Source organism: Lytechinus variegatus, chromosome 9 (assembly GCF_018143015.1).
Source record: "Lytechinus variegatus isolate NC3 chromosome 9, Lvar_3.0, whole genome shotgun sequence".
NCBI classification, from domain to species: Eukaryota; Metazoa; Echinodermata; class Echinoidea; order Temnopleuroida; family Toxopneustidae; genus Lytechinus; species Lytechinus variegatus.
This window is the reverse complement of record NC_054748.1, coordinates 2,823,507-2,842,066: the sequence shown is the minus strand read 5'-3', so window position 1 is coordinate 2,842,066 and position 18,560 is coordinate 2,823,507. Positions and strand designations below refer to the sequence as shown.

The 18,560-nt window shown below is 36.2% G+C and overlaps 1 long non-coding RNA gene across 1 annotated transcript; it reads left to right on the top strand.

Moving 5' to 3' along the window:
- The first annotated feature begins 1,345 nt into the window (after window positions 1-1,345).
- LOC121422081 lies at window positions 1,346-17,232 on the top strand. The gene is made up of 3 exons (XR_005971112.1): window positions 1,346-1,356; window positions 8,073-8,076; window positions 16,682-17,232. It is a non-coding gene; the product is annotated as an uncharacterized LOC121422081 (long non-coding RNA).
- The last annotated feature ends 1,328 nt before the right edge of the window (window positions 17,233-18,560 follow it).

The following is an 18,560-nucleotide window of genomic DNA, read 5'->3' as shown; positions in this document are numbered from 1 at the left end:
TACTGTATGACTTTCAATAACTGTATCAAAATCAAAGAGATCAAAACTGAACTTTGAGAACCTTTCTTATTCCCTTTTACCTACATGTAACACTGTACCTTTACTGTACATACCTGATTCTAATTGTAAAAAAAATCTAGGATTATTAGAAAACATTTTACACATTGGCAGCTTTCGTGTTCAAATTTGTTTCACACTTTCGCAAGCTCTTTATCATACTTCGCACATTGTACATATACATGTATGAGGCTTAAAGCACATGATCCATGCATTTTTTCTTTTTTTTCCTGTAAAACAGTTAAAGAGCAGGAGTGTTAAAGGTAAATGCTAGTTTTGGTAACGATATCAAAATGAGTTCGTACAGAATCCAATGAAATGACCACCAAAGTGTCTGTTTGTATAAATAAAACACATGTGCCAAAGGAGAGAAGAAATTGTGTAATTGCTGAGAAATCAGCAAATAAGCACAGGATTCAGGTAGAGCGTCGGGTTGACGCTCTAAGCAATAAATATACATTGTCCCACGTGCGCTTATCTGTGTTGGGGATCTTTGGTGTGAACATTTTTCAGCGTACACTGTAGATTTCAAGATTTCACAACATTAAATTAATGTAACTGTACCAGATCTAGATCCTCGATGATACTGACAATTAAGCCTTGTTTTGCAGACTTTCTCATGAAATCAGTGTTTACTGCAACTACTGGAATTTCTCTTTCAGGCACACCCAGGGTTCCCCATTCTTAATGCATGGAGGGGCACTACAGGGAGTTCGCACGATTTTTTCATTTCGATATGAATCTATACCTCCCCATCAAAAAGGGCCTGTGATAAACAGATGATTTCACATCTGTTGGTGATTTACAATGTTTTTCAATTGAAAAAATAACATTTGAACACCTGACGAGGCTACAGATATCATAGCATGTGCAGGAAATTGATATTAAAATAATATATCAGTCAGCATCAGGAAATGAAACGGTATACAATGTGGACAGATGCGAGCATGAGATTGTTTCTCTGTTCTATATGATTGGAATAAAAAAATTATATTATAAGTTCCAACAAATATCATATGTATTATTCGTTTCAAAAGATACAAAAGGAATTCCAAACAATAACTTTGCAAGATGAGACTGCAAACAGTAAAATGTAAAATTTCAAAATCCTGTGATTTCCTGTAAAAGAGACTAAAGGATTTACCATGTTACCTTGAAATGTATAAAAATTTTCTTTAACAAATTAAAAGATATATTTTTCATATTGACGATTATTTCATTTTGATAATTCCTCATGAATCCCAAAATGTCTGTTACAACTTTCTTGTGATTTTCTATTTTCCTGATGTAGCTCCAACTGTGATTTGTGATGCCACAAGAATTATGACACTCTCAAACAAACTGGCTCTCTAGGCATGTTTTTAAATTATCAATATTATTCATTTAATATTGTTTTGCTGTTCTCTAGTTATGTTTGATTTTGACCAGTCGAGATGAAATGTTCTAAATGTTCTTAAGAAGAAAATCAATTATTTGCATGCACTTGAATCTTGATGTTAGGGTGCAATTTTTCTTTTTTTTTAAATTTTACATTCAAATTTGAATTTGAAAAGAGTGAGGGGATATGAGATACTAGTATTCTTTTATTCAAGAAGTAACACCCTGGTTCAATGTTATGTGGACTGTATTAATTGGGTAATTATTAAAAATAAACAGGGAATAATTTTGTTTTACAAATTGGGATAAACATTTTGGTCGTAAGATAAAACCTCTCAACTATTTAATGTACAGCCCTACATGTATGTAAAAATATGACTTTTAGCATATGAGTCTTTCAAAAATGTGGAGCAAATTGTGATGCAATACCAGGAAAAATTTTCCCTGAGAGACGTTGAAAATGAATTCCTTGATTTCTCACATAAAAGTAAGAAGATTGCACAAGTAGGGTTGGGTTTTGGGGGGTATAAAGCCTTTTAATAATAAAGAACCCTTTTTTCTTAATATTTAGGAGCAAATCTCTAAATTATATTATTATTACACCCTTGGTAAATTATCCCTGTGCATGCATTTGGCGGATGCTTTTCCAGTATTTCCAATTTTTCCAAAATTTACTCTCAAATCAAACGCTTGGCAGCCCATGAAGAGGTTTACTGAAGAATGTAGGTGCTCTATTGAAAATATAGTTTCAGGACTTTAGTTTCACTGTAAAAAGAATAGTTGAAATTACTCAATAACATTGTTTCAATAAATTGCCTTCATTTTTTCAAGTATTTATGAGTTTGGAAGTTTTAAGTACAATAGTTAGTGGCAATAAGCCAGTTCACAGTTAGCTCATTTGATCAACTTTTCTCAAATGACCTTTGTGATTTTTCATTAGGATAAGCACTATCATTTTCAAATGTAGATTTTGGGTAAGCTTTACCGGTTAGACTGTGGGATGGTCGCTAAAATTGTGACTTTCCGTGGGGCGGCAAATACAACCACGGTTCTTGGACATGATAATATGTAAAATATTATGAGTGAATACATGCACAATGTTGCCATCGGTAAATTTTGCTCCTGACCTCAAAATTAAAATAATAATATGCAAAATCGTACCAATAATTCGACTGGAAATTCCGCCATTCACCCCGTGTGTTAAGGACTTCCGTGAACGCGCGCGAACGTGTACAATGCATGTAACCTCGTTCACGTTTATATTTTTTTATTCGTTGTACATGATACACGTTATAATACAGAATGTACGATGGCGGATAAGATGTCGTCGTCTTCGTCGTGTTTTGACAGCGAAAATGACGATTTATCACTAGCAAATATATGCTACATGCACGTCTTACCCAAGGAAAGAGGGCCAGTAAATTCCTTTCAAGTAAAGAGCTAGAACAAATTTAAGCCTTTGCTGCATTTGTTGATGTAGACTACCTGGGACTTCAGAATAAAAATAGCTATTCGTGCAGCAGAGAAGTTTGCGATTGACTTGCATGCAGCCCGGCCCCGGAGACCAGCCCGACGTCCGACCAGCATTTCAGCAAGATCCGAATGGATCAAAATAAATATAGATGTACCGCGTTTACACCTTGCCCAGAGCCAGGTCAAACATCGTTCGTATCACCAGCATTGAGCAATCAAGCGATCGAAGGTAATTTGTTTTCACTTTGTGCTCTTGCATTTCACTCTCTGCAAAAGTGAAGCGGTGCAAACTTTGATGATTTTTGTATAGGTCTACATCTAGATTTCTTAATTGAGTCGATGAATAATGTGACTCATGACTTACTTCGTCTTCTATTCATAGGCTTGTAAATGTGGCGGTGAAGTAAGTCATGACATGAGTCACATTATGTATCGATTCAATTAAGAAATCTAGACCTATACAAAAATCATCAAAGCTTGTACTGCTTCACTTTTGCAGAGAATGAAATGCAAAAGCACAAAGTGAAACAATTTTGGCATGGACAAAGATCGCTATAACAAGGATCACCATTTTAAAATCATCCTCTGTATCTTTTTCACCTTCGATAGCTTGATTGCTGGAATGCTGGTGATACGAATGATGTTTGACCTGGCTCTGAGCAAGATGTAACGCGTTACATCTATAACGTTAGTTTGATCCATTCGGATCTTGCTGCAATGCTGGTCGGGCTGGGGCTTGGGCAGGAGCGTAACGGGTCGGTGGCCAGGAGGGGCAAGAGCAAAAAATATCCGGTCTTATCAGGGGCAGATCCAGGATTTTCCAAAAGGGGGCAAATTTTTCAGAGGAAAGTTTCGACCAGCCCCCCCCCCAAAAAAAAAAAGTTTTTCAACCAATTGACAAGCAGAAAAAAAAAAAAAAGGTTTTCACCCACAAATGAAGTATATTTCGTACACGAAAAAAGGGTCTTCAATTTCAAAAGAGGGGGCACACCTTTGTTTTAATGGCATATTTACATTACAAATTTTAGTATTTTGCTTCTCAAAAGGGGAGGGGGCAGACAATGGCGTCATGAGGCAACATTTTGAGGGGCGATATGGTGTATCGGGTTAAAAAATGCGATCGAGTAAGCAAAAAATTATACATTTTTATTACAAAAATCAAATTTTAGATTTTGACATAATGTTAAAGAAGATAACATATTTTTCACCCTTCTCTCTTTCCCTTTCCTTTTTTCCTTGGTTTACGCCACGGTAAACTAGATTTTGATTATTTTGCATGCTTATTTAAAAAAAAATAAAATCACCTTTTCAATCTTGACAATCTATCTGTTCTTCTTTCTTTCCTTTTCCAGTTCCTCTTTTTCCCCTTTCCCTTTCATTCTCCCCCTTTTCTTTTTTCCCCTTTCATTCTCCCCCTTTTCTTTTTTCCCCTTTCAGTTCCCGGTGAACTCCGCCAGGGGGGTAGCTTGCCCCCCTTCACTGTTAAGCCACTGCTCCCTGGGCTGGGTTGCATGCAAGTCAATCGCAAACTTCTCTGCTGCACGAATAGCTATTTTTATTCTGAAGTCCCAGGTAGTCTACATCAACAAATGCAGCAAAGGCTTAAATTTGTTCTAGCTCTTTACTTGAAAGGAATTTACTGGCCCTCTTTCCTTGGGTAAGACGTGCATGTAGCATATATTTGCTAGTGATAAATCGTCATTTTCGCTGTCAAAACACGACGAAGACGACGACATCTTATCCGCCATCGTATATTCTGTATATAACGTATATCGTGTACAGCGAAAAAAAAACGCGAACGAGGTTACATGCATTGTGCACGCTTGCGCGCGTTCACGGAAGTCCTTAACACACGGGGTGAATGGCGGAATTTCCAGTCGAATCAATGGTACGATTTTGCATATTATTATTTTAATTTTGAGGTCAGGAGCAGAATTTACCGATGGCAACATTGTGCATGTATTCACTCATAATATTTTACATATTATCATGTCCAAGAACCGTGGTTGTATTTGCCGCCCCACGGAAATGAAAAACTAGAGACATTTTCCTTGTCCATCCCACAGTCTAGGTAGAGTTTTCAAATTCTAAGAACAAAGGCATTTTAAACTTAAAGACCAGGTGACTACAGTAGAATAGTACATCAGGGATAAAGTTTCGAAATCTGTTTTATTGTCTGCCTTTGGCACATTTGACTATTGTTTAGGCTACTGTCAAATACCAGTCATTATGAAGGCTCGATTTATTACTCTTCATCTTGGATGTGATAAAATGAATATTTTGAAAGGAATGAATAATCATCAAATCACAAATGCCTACATGTCAGTGAATTTGAAAGCCACCTTCATGGTTTATCTCAAATGACCTTTTTCTGCACAGTTTACAGGCTACATGTACAGTGTATGGGCAGTGCCAAATAGTCTGCTGGGCAAACCCTTCACTCGAAATAAGGGTCTGAATGTGCAGCCTACTCATGCCTTGAGTACTGAAGGCAGCAAGTTTTGTATGTGCTTGTCTTTGCGTGGAGGCGCACTTGTTGATCAAAGTTCCAATGAGGGTCTGTGCCTGCTGACTAGCAAGTTTTGTATGTGCTAGTCTTTGCGTGGAGGCACACTTGTCGATCAAAGTTCCAATGAGGGTCTGTGCCTGCAGACTAAGTGCCAAAGGCTAGTGGTAGAGTGGCTCATGCTGCTTCAAAGTTCAAGTTTAAATTTACTGGATTGAATAGGAACATAAAAAAACACAGTAGACCTGGCTGATATTGCTAGTGTACAAAGGGGAAAATAAAGAAATATGGGAAGGTGTCCCAAGTTTGCACAGTGCCTTTGTTATGCGCATATAATATGCATGCATACTGCACAATTTAGACCCCTAACAACCATAAACTTGGTCTTCAATACGCATAAAAAATCTTCTTTTTTTTATTCAAGTCTTTCTTGAAGTCAAAATCTGACTAATATGGTGGAAATATTGAATTTCAAGCCTTTTTTTTAATTCAAGTCTTTCTTGAAGTCAAAATCTGACAAATATGGTGGAAATATTGAATTTCAAGCATTCCATGCAATTAAAGGCCTCAAAACGAAGCATTTAGCATAACAATTCCTAAATCGTGTGTAAAGGGGATGGGTGTGCAGAAATTGGGGACAATGTCTTTGTTCAATTTTAAAAAGACTGGCTAACATTTTTTCCAAGAAAATCATATATATTTCTTGCAAATTGTTCAGACATTTTTGGCAAACTTACTCATAAGAATATGATGAACATAACAACTGAAAACTTTTATGGAATGGAAAAGAAATTATTCATTATTGTGTAATTCTTTATTTCAATTTTTAGTTTTGCAGACATGAAGCCCCCCCCCCCTCACTTCAGACAAATTATCTAAATAACAAAGTTCCGGTACATGTATGTTAATTAACACTGAACTTTACATTTTCAACTATTTGTCTCAATGTCTCACTCTCACACTTGATCTCTACTTTAATAAATTTGAATTCATGTTGCATGTTGGAGCTAGTAGCATGCTTGTGCAGTTAATTAGAAAGGGTACTGGGTCATGAATCAACAAATTTCTCATATTTCAATGTGTGAGAAACTTCCTGGTATTACACTAATAATAATACTGTACAGTATGTTCTTTGTTTCGTTATGAAACCACACAGAACAGCTCCTCAATAATTTCTAAATACCATAATATTATAACATAATTTACATATTGTATCACAATGTACAAGTTGTAGCCTACTCTCCAAGTCAGCCAAAATATATATATCGACAGAAAATGTCTGTGTTCAAATTCACTACAAAAAGTCAAATGACTTCAGCTGTCTTTTTTTGCATTTTATTTTTCAAATTTGAAATATCACATGAACTGCTTTTTATCATAACTACAGGCGTTTTCTTCATGTTGTTAAGTTCTGGTAAAATGTGTAGCACATTGTACGATTCTTTCCAAGATTTTAATTTAACTCTTCTCTGTATCTCTCTATCTCTTTGCCACTTACAGGGGTGGATCCAGGATTTTCGAAAGGGGGGGGGGTGCAAATTTGGGGAGGAAAATTTCGACAAGCCCCCCCCCAAAAAAAAAAAAGGTTTTCAACCACAAATTACGGATATTTCTTACCTGAGAAAATTTGGCAAGCACAAAAAAAGGGGTCTTCAATTTCAAAAGAGGGGGCACACCTCTGTTTTAATGGCATTTTAACATTACAAACTTTTATTTTGCTTCTAAAAAGGGGGGGCACGTGCCCCCTGTGCCCCCCCCCCCCCTTCTTGAATCCGCGCCTGGCCACTTCTTGGTCACTAGGACCACTGAATTTGCAAGATGATTTTTTTTCTTATGAAAAATTGTGATGAGTTTGCCCCCCAAAAAATGAAAGAAACAAACATACAAAAAAAATATAAAAAAAACAAGTCAAAGATCTGTTGTCTAATTCAAAGTCTCAAAGACATATTTTTTTCCTTGCTTGCATTTGCTACATGTAGGGCACAGGAGAAAAGATGCATGCAGCCCCACTGCCACAGTACATGAGCCATCTAGTCTCCTACTTCAGACTCTGCATAATGCACTGTTATATACATGTATGATACAAGGGTTCTTTTCAGACTGCCCCCAATAATCCTTCCCCCTTCTTAAACTCTCTCTCCTACTATGTATTGTACGATTATGCTTTACATACTTCTCTCACTGTCATTTCTTCAATTAAACATAACAATTACTCAGGAAGAAAATATAGGGAAGAGGGGGGGGGGTGATTTGACCAGGATTTCAACAAATATATACCCAGATAATTCCAATCACTGTAATAGGAGATTTCAAAAGGCTATGAAAATTAGACCTTGAAAATATATTTGCTTAATCCATGCACAAGTTCTTCATCAACAGTCCGGCCCCCAAGCAGTTCCTCTCAATAATCCATCTCATAATTCAATATTTCTCACATCATAATCTCTCTAAAAAAATCACCCATACATTGCTTCGGACTCCTCATTTTAGGGCTGGACCCATATAATTATTGCATTAGCTGAGTAATGAGATTGTTTCCTAACAGCCTGCAAGATTATGAACAGTTGTGATGAAAGACCCACGGGCACAGGCTCACAGTATGTACAACTCAACATGCAATGGCTTGTAATTAATTGGGACAATGGCCCGTATTCTGAAGTCAGGTTTAACTTAAAATTCAGGTTTAAAGGGGAAGTTCACCCTGAGGAAAACTTTGTTGTAAAAAAAAAAAATAATAAAAAATATTGGTGAAGGTTTGAGGAAAATCCGTAAGAGTAAGAAAGTTATTAGAGTTCAAACTTTTGGATTTGTGACGTCATAAACGAGCAGCTGCCCCATGTGTTATGTAATATAAAATGCATGAATTCCAAATTTTGTATGGTTCCTGATGACTTAATTTTGTTTTCTATTCATGATTGGGTGTGAAATGATTTGTCTATTGATATACAAAAGGTACAAAGGTACAATTTTCTGAGAAAATGACATTTCATTGACTTTTTACCATTCATTATGTAGGAATACTGCTCGCATATGACGTCACAAATCAAATAATTGAAATTCTAATAACTTTCTAATTAATTTGATGAATTTTTTCTCAAACCTTCGGCAATATTTTTTATTATTTTTTCTGCTATTTTTACAATAAAATTTTTTGTCAGGGTGAACTTCCCCTTTAAAGCTGTGGGAAGCCAAAGTATGGGAAGCCAAAAGTATCATCATGTTAAGTTGTACGTTTCCTATGTTTTACTGTGCTCTCTCCTGATTCATTGATGGTGAAGACAATAATCTTTTCATACTTCCTAGACAATTATGAATGATTTGAGAGTCAAATGAGCTGAGGTATGATATCTATACCGTTTATTTATGCATCAATTGGCTCTCCATACTTAAAACTCAACTTTAAACCTGAGTTTAAGTTAAACCCGACTTAAGAATATGGGCCAATGTGTCTTACATAAAGGACAAGTCCACCCAAGCAAAAACTTGATTTCAATAAAAAGAGAAAAATTCAACAAGCATAACATTGAAAATTTCATCAAAATCGGATGTAAAATAAGAAAGTTATGGCATTTTAAAGTTTCGCTTCATTTCACAAAACATCTCGGTCAGTATGCAAATGAGGAACCGATGACGTCACTCACTATTTCTCTTGTATTTTATTATATGGGCAAGTCCAAGAATTCGCGCGCGTTACGTATGGGACATTTCAGAGGCTTTAATGACCTGAAAAATAGTGTTAAATGACTTTGATTAGATTGAATACCCTCATGATGGTAGACATCTAGGAGAATAATCATGCAAAAAATTGTGACATACATGTATGACCTTGATCTTGACCTTTTAGAGCGAAAAGATGCGCCGTTACGTATGGGACGCAGAGAAAAGACAATTTTTAATACATTAGTTTCAAGTTGAGAATTCTCTGAAAGTATTTCACTTGACAACTTGAAACTTAGTGTGATAGAAGTCTCAATACTATAGTACATTTATGGCAAGTTTCATGTCATAAGCCAAATCCCTCTAATTACAGACTCTAATTAAACAAATTAATGACATGTTACGTATGGGACATTTTGTCCCCATAGAGAACGTACACAATTTTCCCCATAATTCAAAAATTGAAATAATTTAAAATATGGAAATAACAAGAGTTTCTTTCTTTTTAAATGTTCTACTGAGACATATTTGATATCACTGAAGGGGAAATTAGCCATTTCAACCTTTTTATTCCTTGTTTTTCATGGTTTTATGAATTTCTTATGTATTTCTATTGTTTTTATTTTTTCATATTTTTCCATTTTCACATTTTTTTTGGCTTCATTTGTATTCATTAATCAGTATTCATAACAAATCAGTGTTTAAAAACTAAAGAAAAGGTAAATAATCAGTTTTTAGAGCACTCTTCAAATTTGTTTTTCTCCATTCACTTTGTACACAAATCTCCCCATTGACATTGTGTGTAAATGTCCCATACGTAACAATTTTTTAATTAACTTTTAATTAAAAAGTAAACTCCATTTTTGAAACTTTTTGTGGTATAACATTTTCATACTTAATAAATTAGAACTTCCCAGAGATGCAACAATACAAGTATTGTATTATGAGAAATAACTTAAAAAAACATCCTCAAAATGTTACGTATGGGACATTCCATCCTTGGACAAGACCTAATTTGCATAATTAATTAGATGACACCACTTTTTTCTGCCAAAAGTAATAAGATGTAAGGGGGTCCATGTCCCACCTATGACTGAATCTCAGAAGTTTTGTTTTCATTTTCTATGAGTTTTTATAATTGTCCCATACGTAACGCCCATTTTACTGATTATGCAAATTAGGTGCCCCAAATTAGCATAAATATGCATATTATCAAATTTTTCTTAATGAAATTTTAAAATTCCACATTTGGGCTTTCTTACCCCACCAAAGATAACTTCTTAAATTAAAGATTAAATTTTGCCTTCCAGGGTGACCTTTTCTTGGACTTGCCCTTATGAAATATTTTCATGTGAAATAACGTTTCATTCCTCCCTGAACACGTGGAATTCCATTATTTTAACATTTTGTGCTTCAGGCAAGGAGGTCCTAATCGCCAAATTCGTAAAATTGAAATATTGTATAGTTCAAACAATAAAAAACAAAAGACGTAGTGAGTGACATCACGGACTCTCTCAATTGTACCTAACTGGCTCGTTCACATAACTATTTTGTTAAAATAAAAATAAGCGAAACTTTGAAATAATATAAGTAACACTTTCTTAATCTTATTTTAGATCTACATCCGATTTTGGATTTTTCTTTTTTTGTTGGAATCAACTTTTTGTTGGGGTGGACTTGTCCTTTAATGATCAATCATAACCCTAACCAACGTTACAGGGCCTTGGTATATATTATAGAGAACATTCATTCATTCATTCCTTCCTGGAAATAAAACTATGAAAGTGAAGAGATATGGTTCATACAGTTTTCTTTAGGTCCATGATATCATATCACAGAGAAACCAATTTTCTTCCATACCCCCAGTAAAATGAGAAGTCAATATGATGCTCCTGTGATATGGATTTCCATGAAACAGGGAATTACATGTGTACAGTATATGATACACAAGCAGGGTTGATCTCTCTTGCACAAAATGAATCACACTCAATACAGTGTAGACTGAGGGTGTGTTTATGCTTCCACTGCGAGAACAGAATCAGCGATTTCAAACGTCGATTTAAAACGCCGATCGTAAACGTGGTTCTGGGAGTGCTGTTTATGCTTAACTTTTCAGAGCAAATCATGATCTCCAGCTGGCTTCGCATCACAAAGCGAGGTCAAATTGGGCGCGCCTTTTTTAAAGTTTTTTTTTCGATTGTTGTTATTACGTGGAGATAAGCAAGGAGCAATACGACTGTATTGCCCGCGGATTTTCATCTCACCGGAAGCATGAACCAAATGACATCATTTAAACACGTTTACGATCACGGTTGTGTTTATGCTTCCCCAGAAAGCCTGATTCTGGTCAAACGACGTTTACAAACGCACCTTTTTGTGAGTTTACGATCAGCGTTTTTAAACAGCGTTTAAATGAAAGTACATGTACATGTAAGCATGGACGCAACCGTGTTTTGGACTAACCACGTTTGGAAACGCTGATTCTGGCCTGAAAAGTGGGAGCATAAACACGGCCTGAATGCATACCTGTACCAGGTACACCTTCACACAGAAGCAGGGAGATGAAATTGAATTTTCCTTGAGGTTGAGGAATTTATGTTTACTGCTGATGGATTTGTTGTGCAAGGCTATCAAAGCTTCTGCAGCAGTGTATAACTCACAATCTCAGCTTTGCATGGAAAGGTCAAGTCCACCCCAGATAAAAGTTGACTTGAATATAAAATAGAGCAAAATCAAACGAGAAAAGTGCTGAAAATTTCATCGAAATCGGATGTATTAATAAAAAAGTTATGACATTTTAAAGTTTTGCTTATTTTTCACAAAATATGTACAACTAGGTGAGTCGGTCGACGATGTCCATGACCACTCACTATTTTTTTTGCTTTTTACTGTTGGAGTTATACAATATTTCATTTTTCATAGATTTGAAAATTAGGACCAACTTCACTGAACCATATACATGTAGTATAATTTAAACAATGCTAATTCCACATGTTCAGAGAGGAATCAATCGTTGTATCACTTGACAATGAGGACAAAATTAGATTATTAGAATATGAAATAAACTATAAAAGAAATAGTGAGTGGATGACGGCATAGTCAATTCATTAACCAGCCAGAATGTGAATAACTGTTTTTTTTTTCTTAAGTTAAAAGAGCAAAACTTTAAAATGTTAAACTTTCTAATTTTACATCCGATTTTTATGAAATTTTCAGTGTTTAATAGGCTTGTTGGATTTTTCTCTTTTTTCAAACCAACTTTTTGTTGGGGTGGACTTGTCCTTTAAAGGTGCATGTTCTTCATAGAAATTCATGCTTTAGTCTAGAACAGATTTACAGTGTAAAACAGCATTGAAATTGCTTTCTTTTTATATTCTACTCTGTTCTCACTAATACTGTACATTTTATGTTAAACAATTGCATTCCTGAAGCACGTTTACAAAGAGTTGCGATTGATCCCATCAATCGCAACTATGGAAGGCCAGCAAAGTTAACATAAAAAATGCATGTTTGTTCAAAATATGTTCTAGATATGTACAGTATATTCAGAAATTTATTGATTTAACTTGACAATTTGGTGTGTTCTCATTTCTTTACAAAGGGCATATTGATAACTACCTGTAGAAGAAATAATGACGTGATGGACTTCCATAGATTTTGAAGATTGATCGGATCGATTGTAACTCTTTGTAAGATGGGGCCCTTGGGCATGTTTCATAAAGCTGTTCATAAGTTAAGAGCGACTTTAAGAATGAATGGTGATCCTTTCTTGTGGTAAATGATGTTCACCGCACTATGTTGGTGATTATTTAGCGCATAATAGGATCACCAGTCATTCTTAAAGTCGCTCTTAATATGAACAGCTTTATCAAACACTCACCAGGTTTTTAACACAGTCAGTGCTTTAAATAGCTTTCAAGATCTTTATTTGAATTTCATGAAGCATCTCATTAGAAACCGAAACCAACCACTGAATCATTCAGGACTAGGGAGGTCTTCATAAAGAGTTAATACTAGGTGGTTTCAGACCGCCTCGAAGTTCGTCAGTTCCAGGTATTCTCTTCAAACAACATCAGGTATTCTCAGATCGGGAAATTTACCCAGATCAGAAAATACCAGGTATTTTGGTAATGTGAAAGCAAACTACGCGTAATTTCCCCGAAAGAAAATACCCGCTAAATAGTAGGTGCTTGGCGAAATTACGAGAACTTTCGCAGGGATTTTTTCAAGGTCGCGGGTATTTTGGCGATGTGAAAGCAATTTACGGGACCTTTTAGCCCAGCGTGTCGTTGGGCGTCGTTGAGCGCGGGAGCTGTGGGTGGCTGATGGGCTAGTGATTTTGAATCTCGCGCCTTGCCTGCTTATCATAATCAGACCATACTGCGCATGCTCGTAACTTCAGGAACTTATCACGAAGGGTATGTTTCGGGGAGGTGAAAATGCAGGAATAATTAACTGGTATTTTTTACCATAAAAATGTTCTCGTAATTTAACAGGGATTCTTGTGATCGAGGCGGTTTGAAACCACCTACTGACTACGGTAGCTTGCTCTCAACCAAACAAATATGCACAATATTTTATCGTTTTTCAGACTTAATTTTAAACATCTCATATCAGTGAAAACCAACGGCGAAACTCTACAATATGATTGAAAACACAATTTTGCATTTTTTAATCTTACATTTGCTTGATGTGCATCTACATGTAGGCCCTACAACCAAACACCACATGTGGTTAGTCTGCTCAAAAGACCCCTTTCTCATTACCGCCCTAAAACAAGTTTTCCTGGAAACCAGTTGAACGTGTTACATACATGTACAATGAGAACACGCAAAGCAGTCTTGGAACAACATCCAAACCGGTTTGGAAACCACCTCACGAAGATCGATTTGCCTCGCTAAACTGGTTTTTGGAGAAGTGAGAACACAACCATTCTTCAGGAAGCAATCTTCGCACATTTTGAGCGCGCTACATGTACACTCCACACACTGTATGAATATTGTACATTGTAGGCTGGCTACTGACTATGGTGCAGTTTTAAATTTCGCAAAAAACACGTCATCCCACTGAGAGCGTTCCCATAAAATCAGACTGCTTTACTGGAAGTGGTTTGGAAAATTACTTTTGGGGGATCTAGTGAGAACACAAGCCAAACGATCTTCCAAACTGGTTTCCTGAACCGGTATCCACTAGGCCTAAACTTTTTTTTTATGCGCGACAGGCTGCAACAGGCATCAATCGCTATTCATCTCATAAGATCTGCAATGAGCTAGGTGCGCCTATGCAAACACATTTTTAATGAGCTAATAAATTAAACCTGCACCATACAGACTTATGTGACAATTAGCTATCCATTAAACCACAACCTTTTATATAGAAGAGTTTAATTTAAACCAAAATTCAGTATACACTACACAGGCCTATTGGTAGAGGGAGGAATGCCCTTTACCCTTATACAAACTTATTGTGCCCTTTTAATTTTGTTGCAGCTTTAATAGGCCTACATGTACATTACAATTTTTCCTTTTAATATATTTTCTGCCCTCTCTTTTACATCTATTCTTAACTCCTATTTTGTAAAACCAAGGAACGGTCGCATACATTAAAAAACATCAATAACTAGTGCAATGTTGTAAGCCGTGTTGCGATCGGTCTTGCAAGATGCAACAGTCCTATTGCCTATAAATTATCACATACGGTCGCAAGGCTGGTCTCTATGGGTCGCTAGCACATGTGCAAGTGTTGTATGACCTCCAGTCGACTAAATGCGACTTAGTTGTGCCACCTCTCGCATCAAGTCATACAACTTTAAACAGCCGATGATCGCCCCACTAATGGTACGATCTGATGCGAGTGAATCAATTGTATTTGTATTTTTATAGCACCATACACTAAACACTTGACAAATTTAATTAGAGTCTACACAATGTATTTTTATATAAACATTGTCAGTGGATTGTAGTCTGTACCAAACAGGAAGAAGACAATTTTTTATTGATTTGACTCTATTATTTTATCCATCACAGCTAAAAAGTTAGAAAATAAAATTCCTCAAACTAAGGACAAAGTCACAGAAAGTTAAACTTTATGCTTAACCTCATTCGTGAGACCACCCTCCCGATTTCCAACTGGCAACCCCCCCCCCCACCTCGATATACATGTATGATGGGGGGACCTAAAGCTACGCACTTTGTTTACAAACGATAGAAACTATGCCAATTTTAATATTTGAACAAATTATCTGTCGCTAACTTGTGGCAAATATTCTAAAGTTCATTAAGCAAGAACAAAATATCTCAAAACTCACTAATAGTTATACGGAAATCCCGCCGTGTTTTCCGAACACCTCTTGAATTCGCCGCCCGATGTTAGAAGGGGTCCTAACGCTACGCACTTGATTTATCATGCAGAAAAATAGAATTTCCTGTGCCTCAATTTCTAAAATATGTTCATACTATGATAGGATAAAATGAAATTAAAGAGAATATAGTTCAAAAATTCAAAACAGTTGTGGGTGTTCTCTGCATTTAGAGATTTACTGCAGCCTCTGTAGTCAGAAAAAAATTGAACAGGAATCGTTCGTCACTCTGCAGTCACAATTCCACACAAAGTGCGCATTTGCCATTAAAAACTACATGCGCGATGAGTGGTGCGTAACTTTAGGACCCGCGCAGCTTTAGGACCCCCTACCATACAGTTGCAACAGAGATACCAAGTTCAAAGACCAGCTATGCATGAGATTTTCTGTGAATCTGAGTGAGATCACAGACATATACAATGTATGAGGATAGGCTGTGATGATAGTTGCATGATGAGACAGAGATTTTTAGGGGATGAACAAGAGTCCAAAATGCTTGAGTCTCACGCATAATGCGTGAGACTTGGTAGCTCTGTTGCAATCATGGTTAGGCTTTCTTCTGAGCAAAGTCTACGCACCGATTCAAATTTGTTTAAAGGACAAGTCAACCCCAACAAAAACTTGATTCGAATACAAAGAGAAAAATTCAAAACGCATTACTGAAAAATTCATCAAAATCGGATATAAAATAAACATGACATTTTGAAGTTTCCCTTCATTTCACAAAACATCTCTGTCACGTCAGTATGCAAATGAGGAAACTGATGAGATCACTCACTATTTTTGTATTTTATTATGTGAAATATTTGATTTTCTCGTCAATGTCATGTGAAAATACTGAAATGAAGTTTCATTCCTCCCTGAACACGTGGAGTTCCATTATTTTAACATTTTGTGGTTCAGGCAAGGAGGTCCTAATCGTCAAATTCGTAAAGATTGAAATATTGTATAATTCAAACAATAAAAAGCAAAAAAATAGTGAGTGAATGACATCATCGACTCTCTCATTTGGACCTAACTGGCTCGTTCACATAACTCTTTCGTTAAAAATAAGCGAAACTTTAAAATGTCAATGTCATAACTTTCTAACATTGTTAGTAACATTGTTAGTAACAATGTCTAAATCCGATTTTGATGAAATTTTCAACATTGTGCTTGTCCGATTTTTCTCTATTGATTCAAATCAACATTTTTCTGAGGTGGACTTGACCTTTAGAGACAAAATTTGACTTTACGTTTTGTTTTCTTACCAGATGAATTCAGCTGCTCGGTGACCGTTGTCACCGCCGTGCCTGTGAGGCTGGATGCCGCAAGCTCCGGGGTAGACGTCTGCTGGCCTACCGTACAAGCAGCCATTCCTGCTATACATAAAAATATCAACATCCATGTTGAGAGAACTTGTGATTCCAGTCGACCGCAAAATTCAATTGGTTCGCTCCTCGACGTCATGATTGCTGTTACAAGAAGATGAGGCAGGATCGAAAACTTGACCAGTCAAGAAAATAGATTCTCTCTTGAAAGTGCAAAATGTTTTCCATCGTTATTCGTTGTCTCGATTTCAGATGAGCTAGGCCTACACCGGTACTGCGGTAGCGCAGCAGCTCGAACTGATGTGCGCCGAGCGAGATGGATTTCGGGTCTGCAATTCGACCTTTCTGGTTTCAAATTAAAGTTTTATTGCAGGCGCAGAATTCAGAACAAAAATAAAATACGAATGTGAAGATCAATTGAAGATAACCTGTAGCTGGGCTGCTGTGTTGACATGTCAACAAACAAGCGAACAATCCGAGATTTTAGGCCCTGAACGAACTCGTTCTTGTTCATGTTTTTGAAACTAAAATAAAACATCGCAGCGAAATACCGGACGCCATCTATTGGTGAAAAACAAGAAGAAATCGGAGGGTGAATTGAAACCACACTATATGAGAGCATAATAAAAATATTCGTTGGGTGAAACCACGGAAATTATTTCTATAGCTGAAAATAATCAGGAATTGTTATAATTTGTCTCTTTTAAGCATGATCGTAACGCAGGGATCTTGATGGTATATGAATAAGAATTAATAAAAGAGGGAAATTATGTAAAGATGTGAAGAAATAAAGAAGAAAGATGGGAATTAAAGACCCTCTGAAAAAAAGGGGAAGGAAATTAGAATAGGGCCTAACAATAAATATTGTTTCCTTTTTTACTGCGAAGGAAAAAATAAACATAACAAAGATCATATTAATCTGCACATCAATCTAAATTGTTCAATATTGTTTTTGACACCGGACCGTAGGATTGACATAGACCTGCTGAGAATAATACAAGAAATGTACGAGATTCGCTTTCCTCTGGCTCCCGATGCATGCTCTGGAATTTTACCTTGAAATGGGAGAAAATATTACGTCCCCCTTTTCTTTCATAATCCGGTGTTTTATGGCAGAATAAATAAATACATACATATATATATATATATATATATATATACATATATACATACAGTGCGTCCGACACAAAAACGAAACCGAGATTTAGTAATGATAGACAAATGACCTATCGTCATGATCGTTGTAAAGCTTGGAGTCTCCTCTGGCATCTGGAACAACACAGAAGATTTCTGAATTCACACATGAGTGAGTAAAAAAATTGAAGAAGGGATGACAAAAAATTATTTGGCGGGGGTATCTGAATTTCATAAAGGAAATTACATGCCTAAAGAAGTTCAATATCTGCTCTGATTTGATACCTCAATCGCAAAAATGGTCTAGATAGAACTTCGAAACAATGCTTGTATTTCCAATATCTTTATAAACAAACGTATTTTCACCGGTTTCACACAGAAGCTATTGCATGTTAATAAAAAGAAAAAGGATTTAAAGATAAATTCCAGTATTGGTAATGATCTCAAAATGACTTTTTACAGAATCTAATATAATAACCACCCAAGTGTCTGTCTGTTTGTATGAATAAAAAATATGTGCCAAAGGATTCTGGAAGAAATTGTGTAATTGCTGAGAAATAAGCAAAATAAGCGCGGATTCGGTCACTTCCGTCGGGTCTTCATTCCACAATAATAATACACTGTCCCACGTGTGCCTATCTGTGTTGGTGATCTTCAGCGTGAACCTTTTTAGCGTAGATTTCAATAT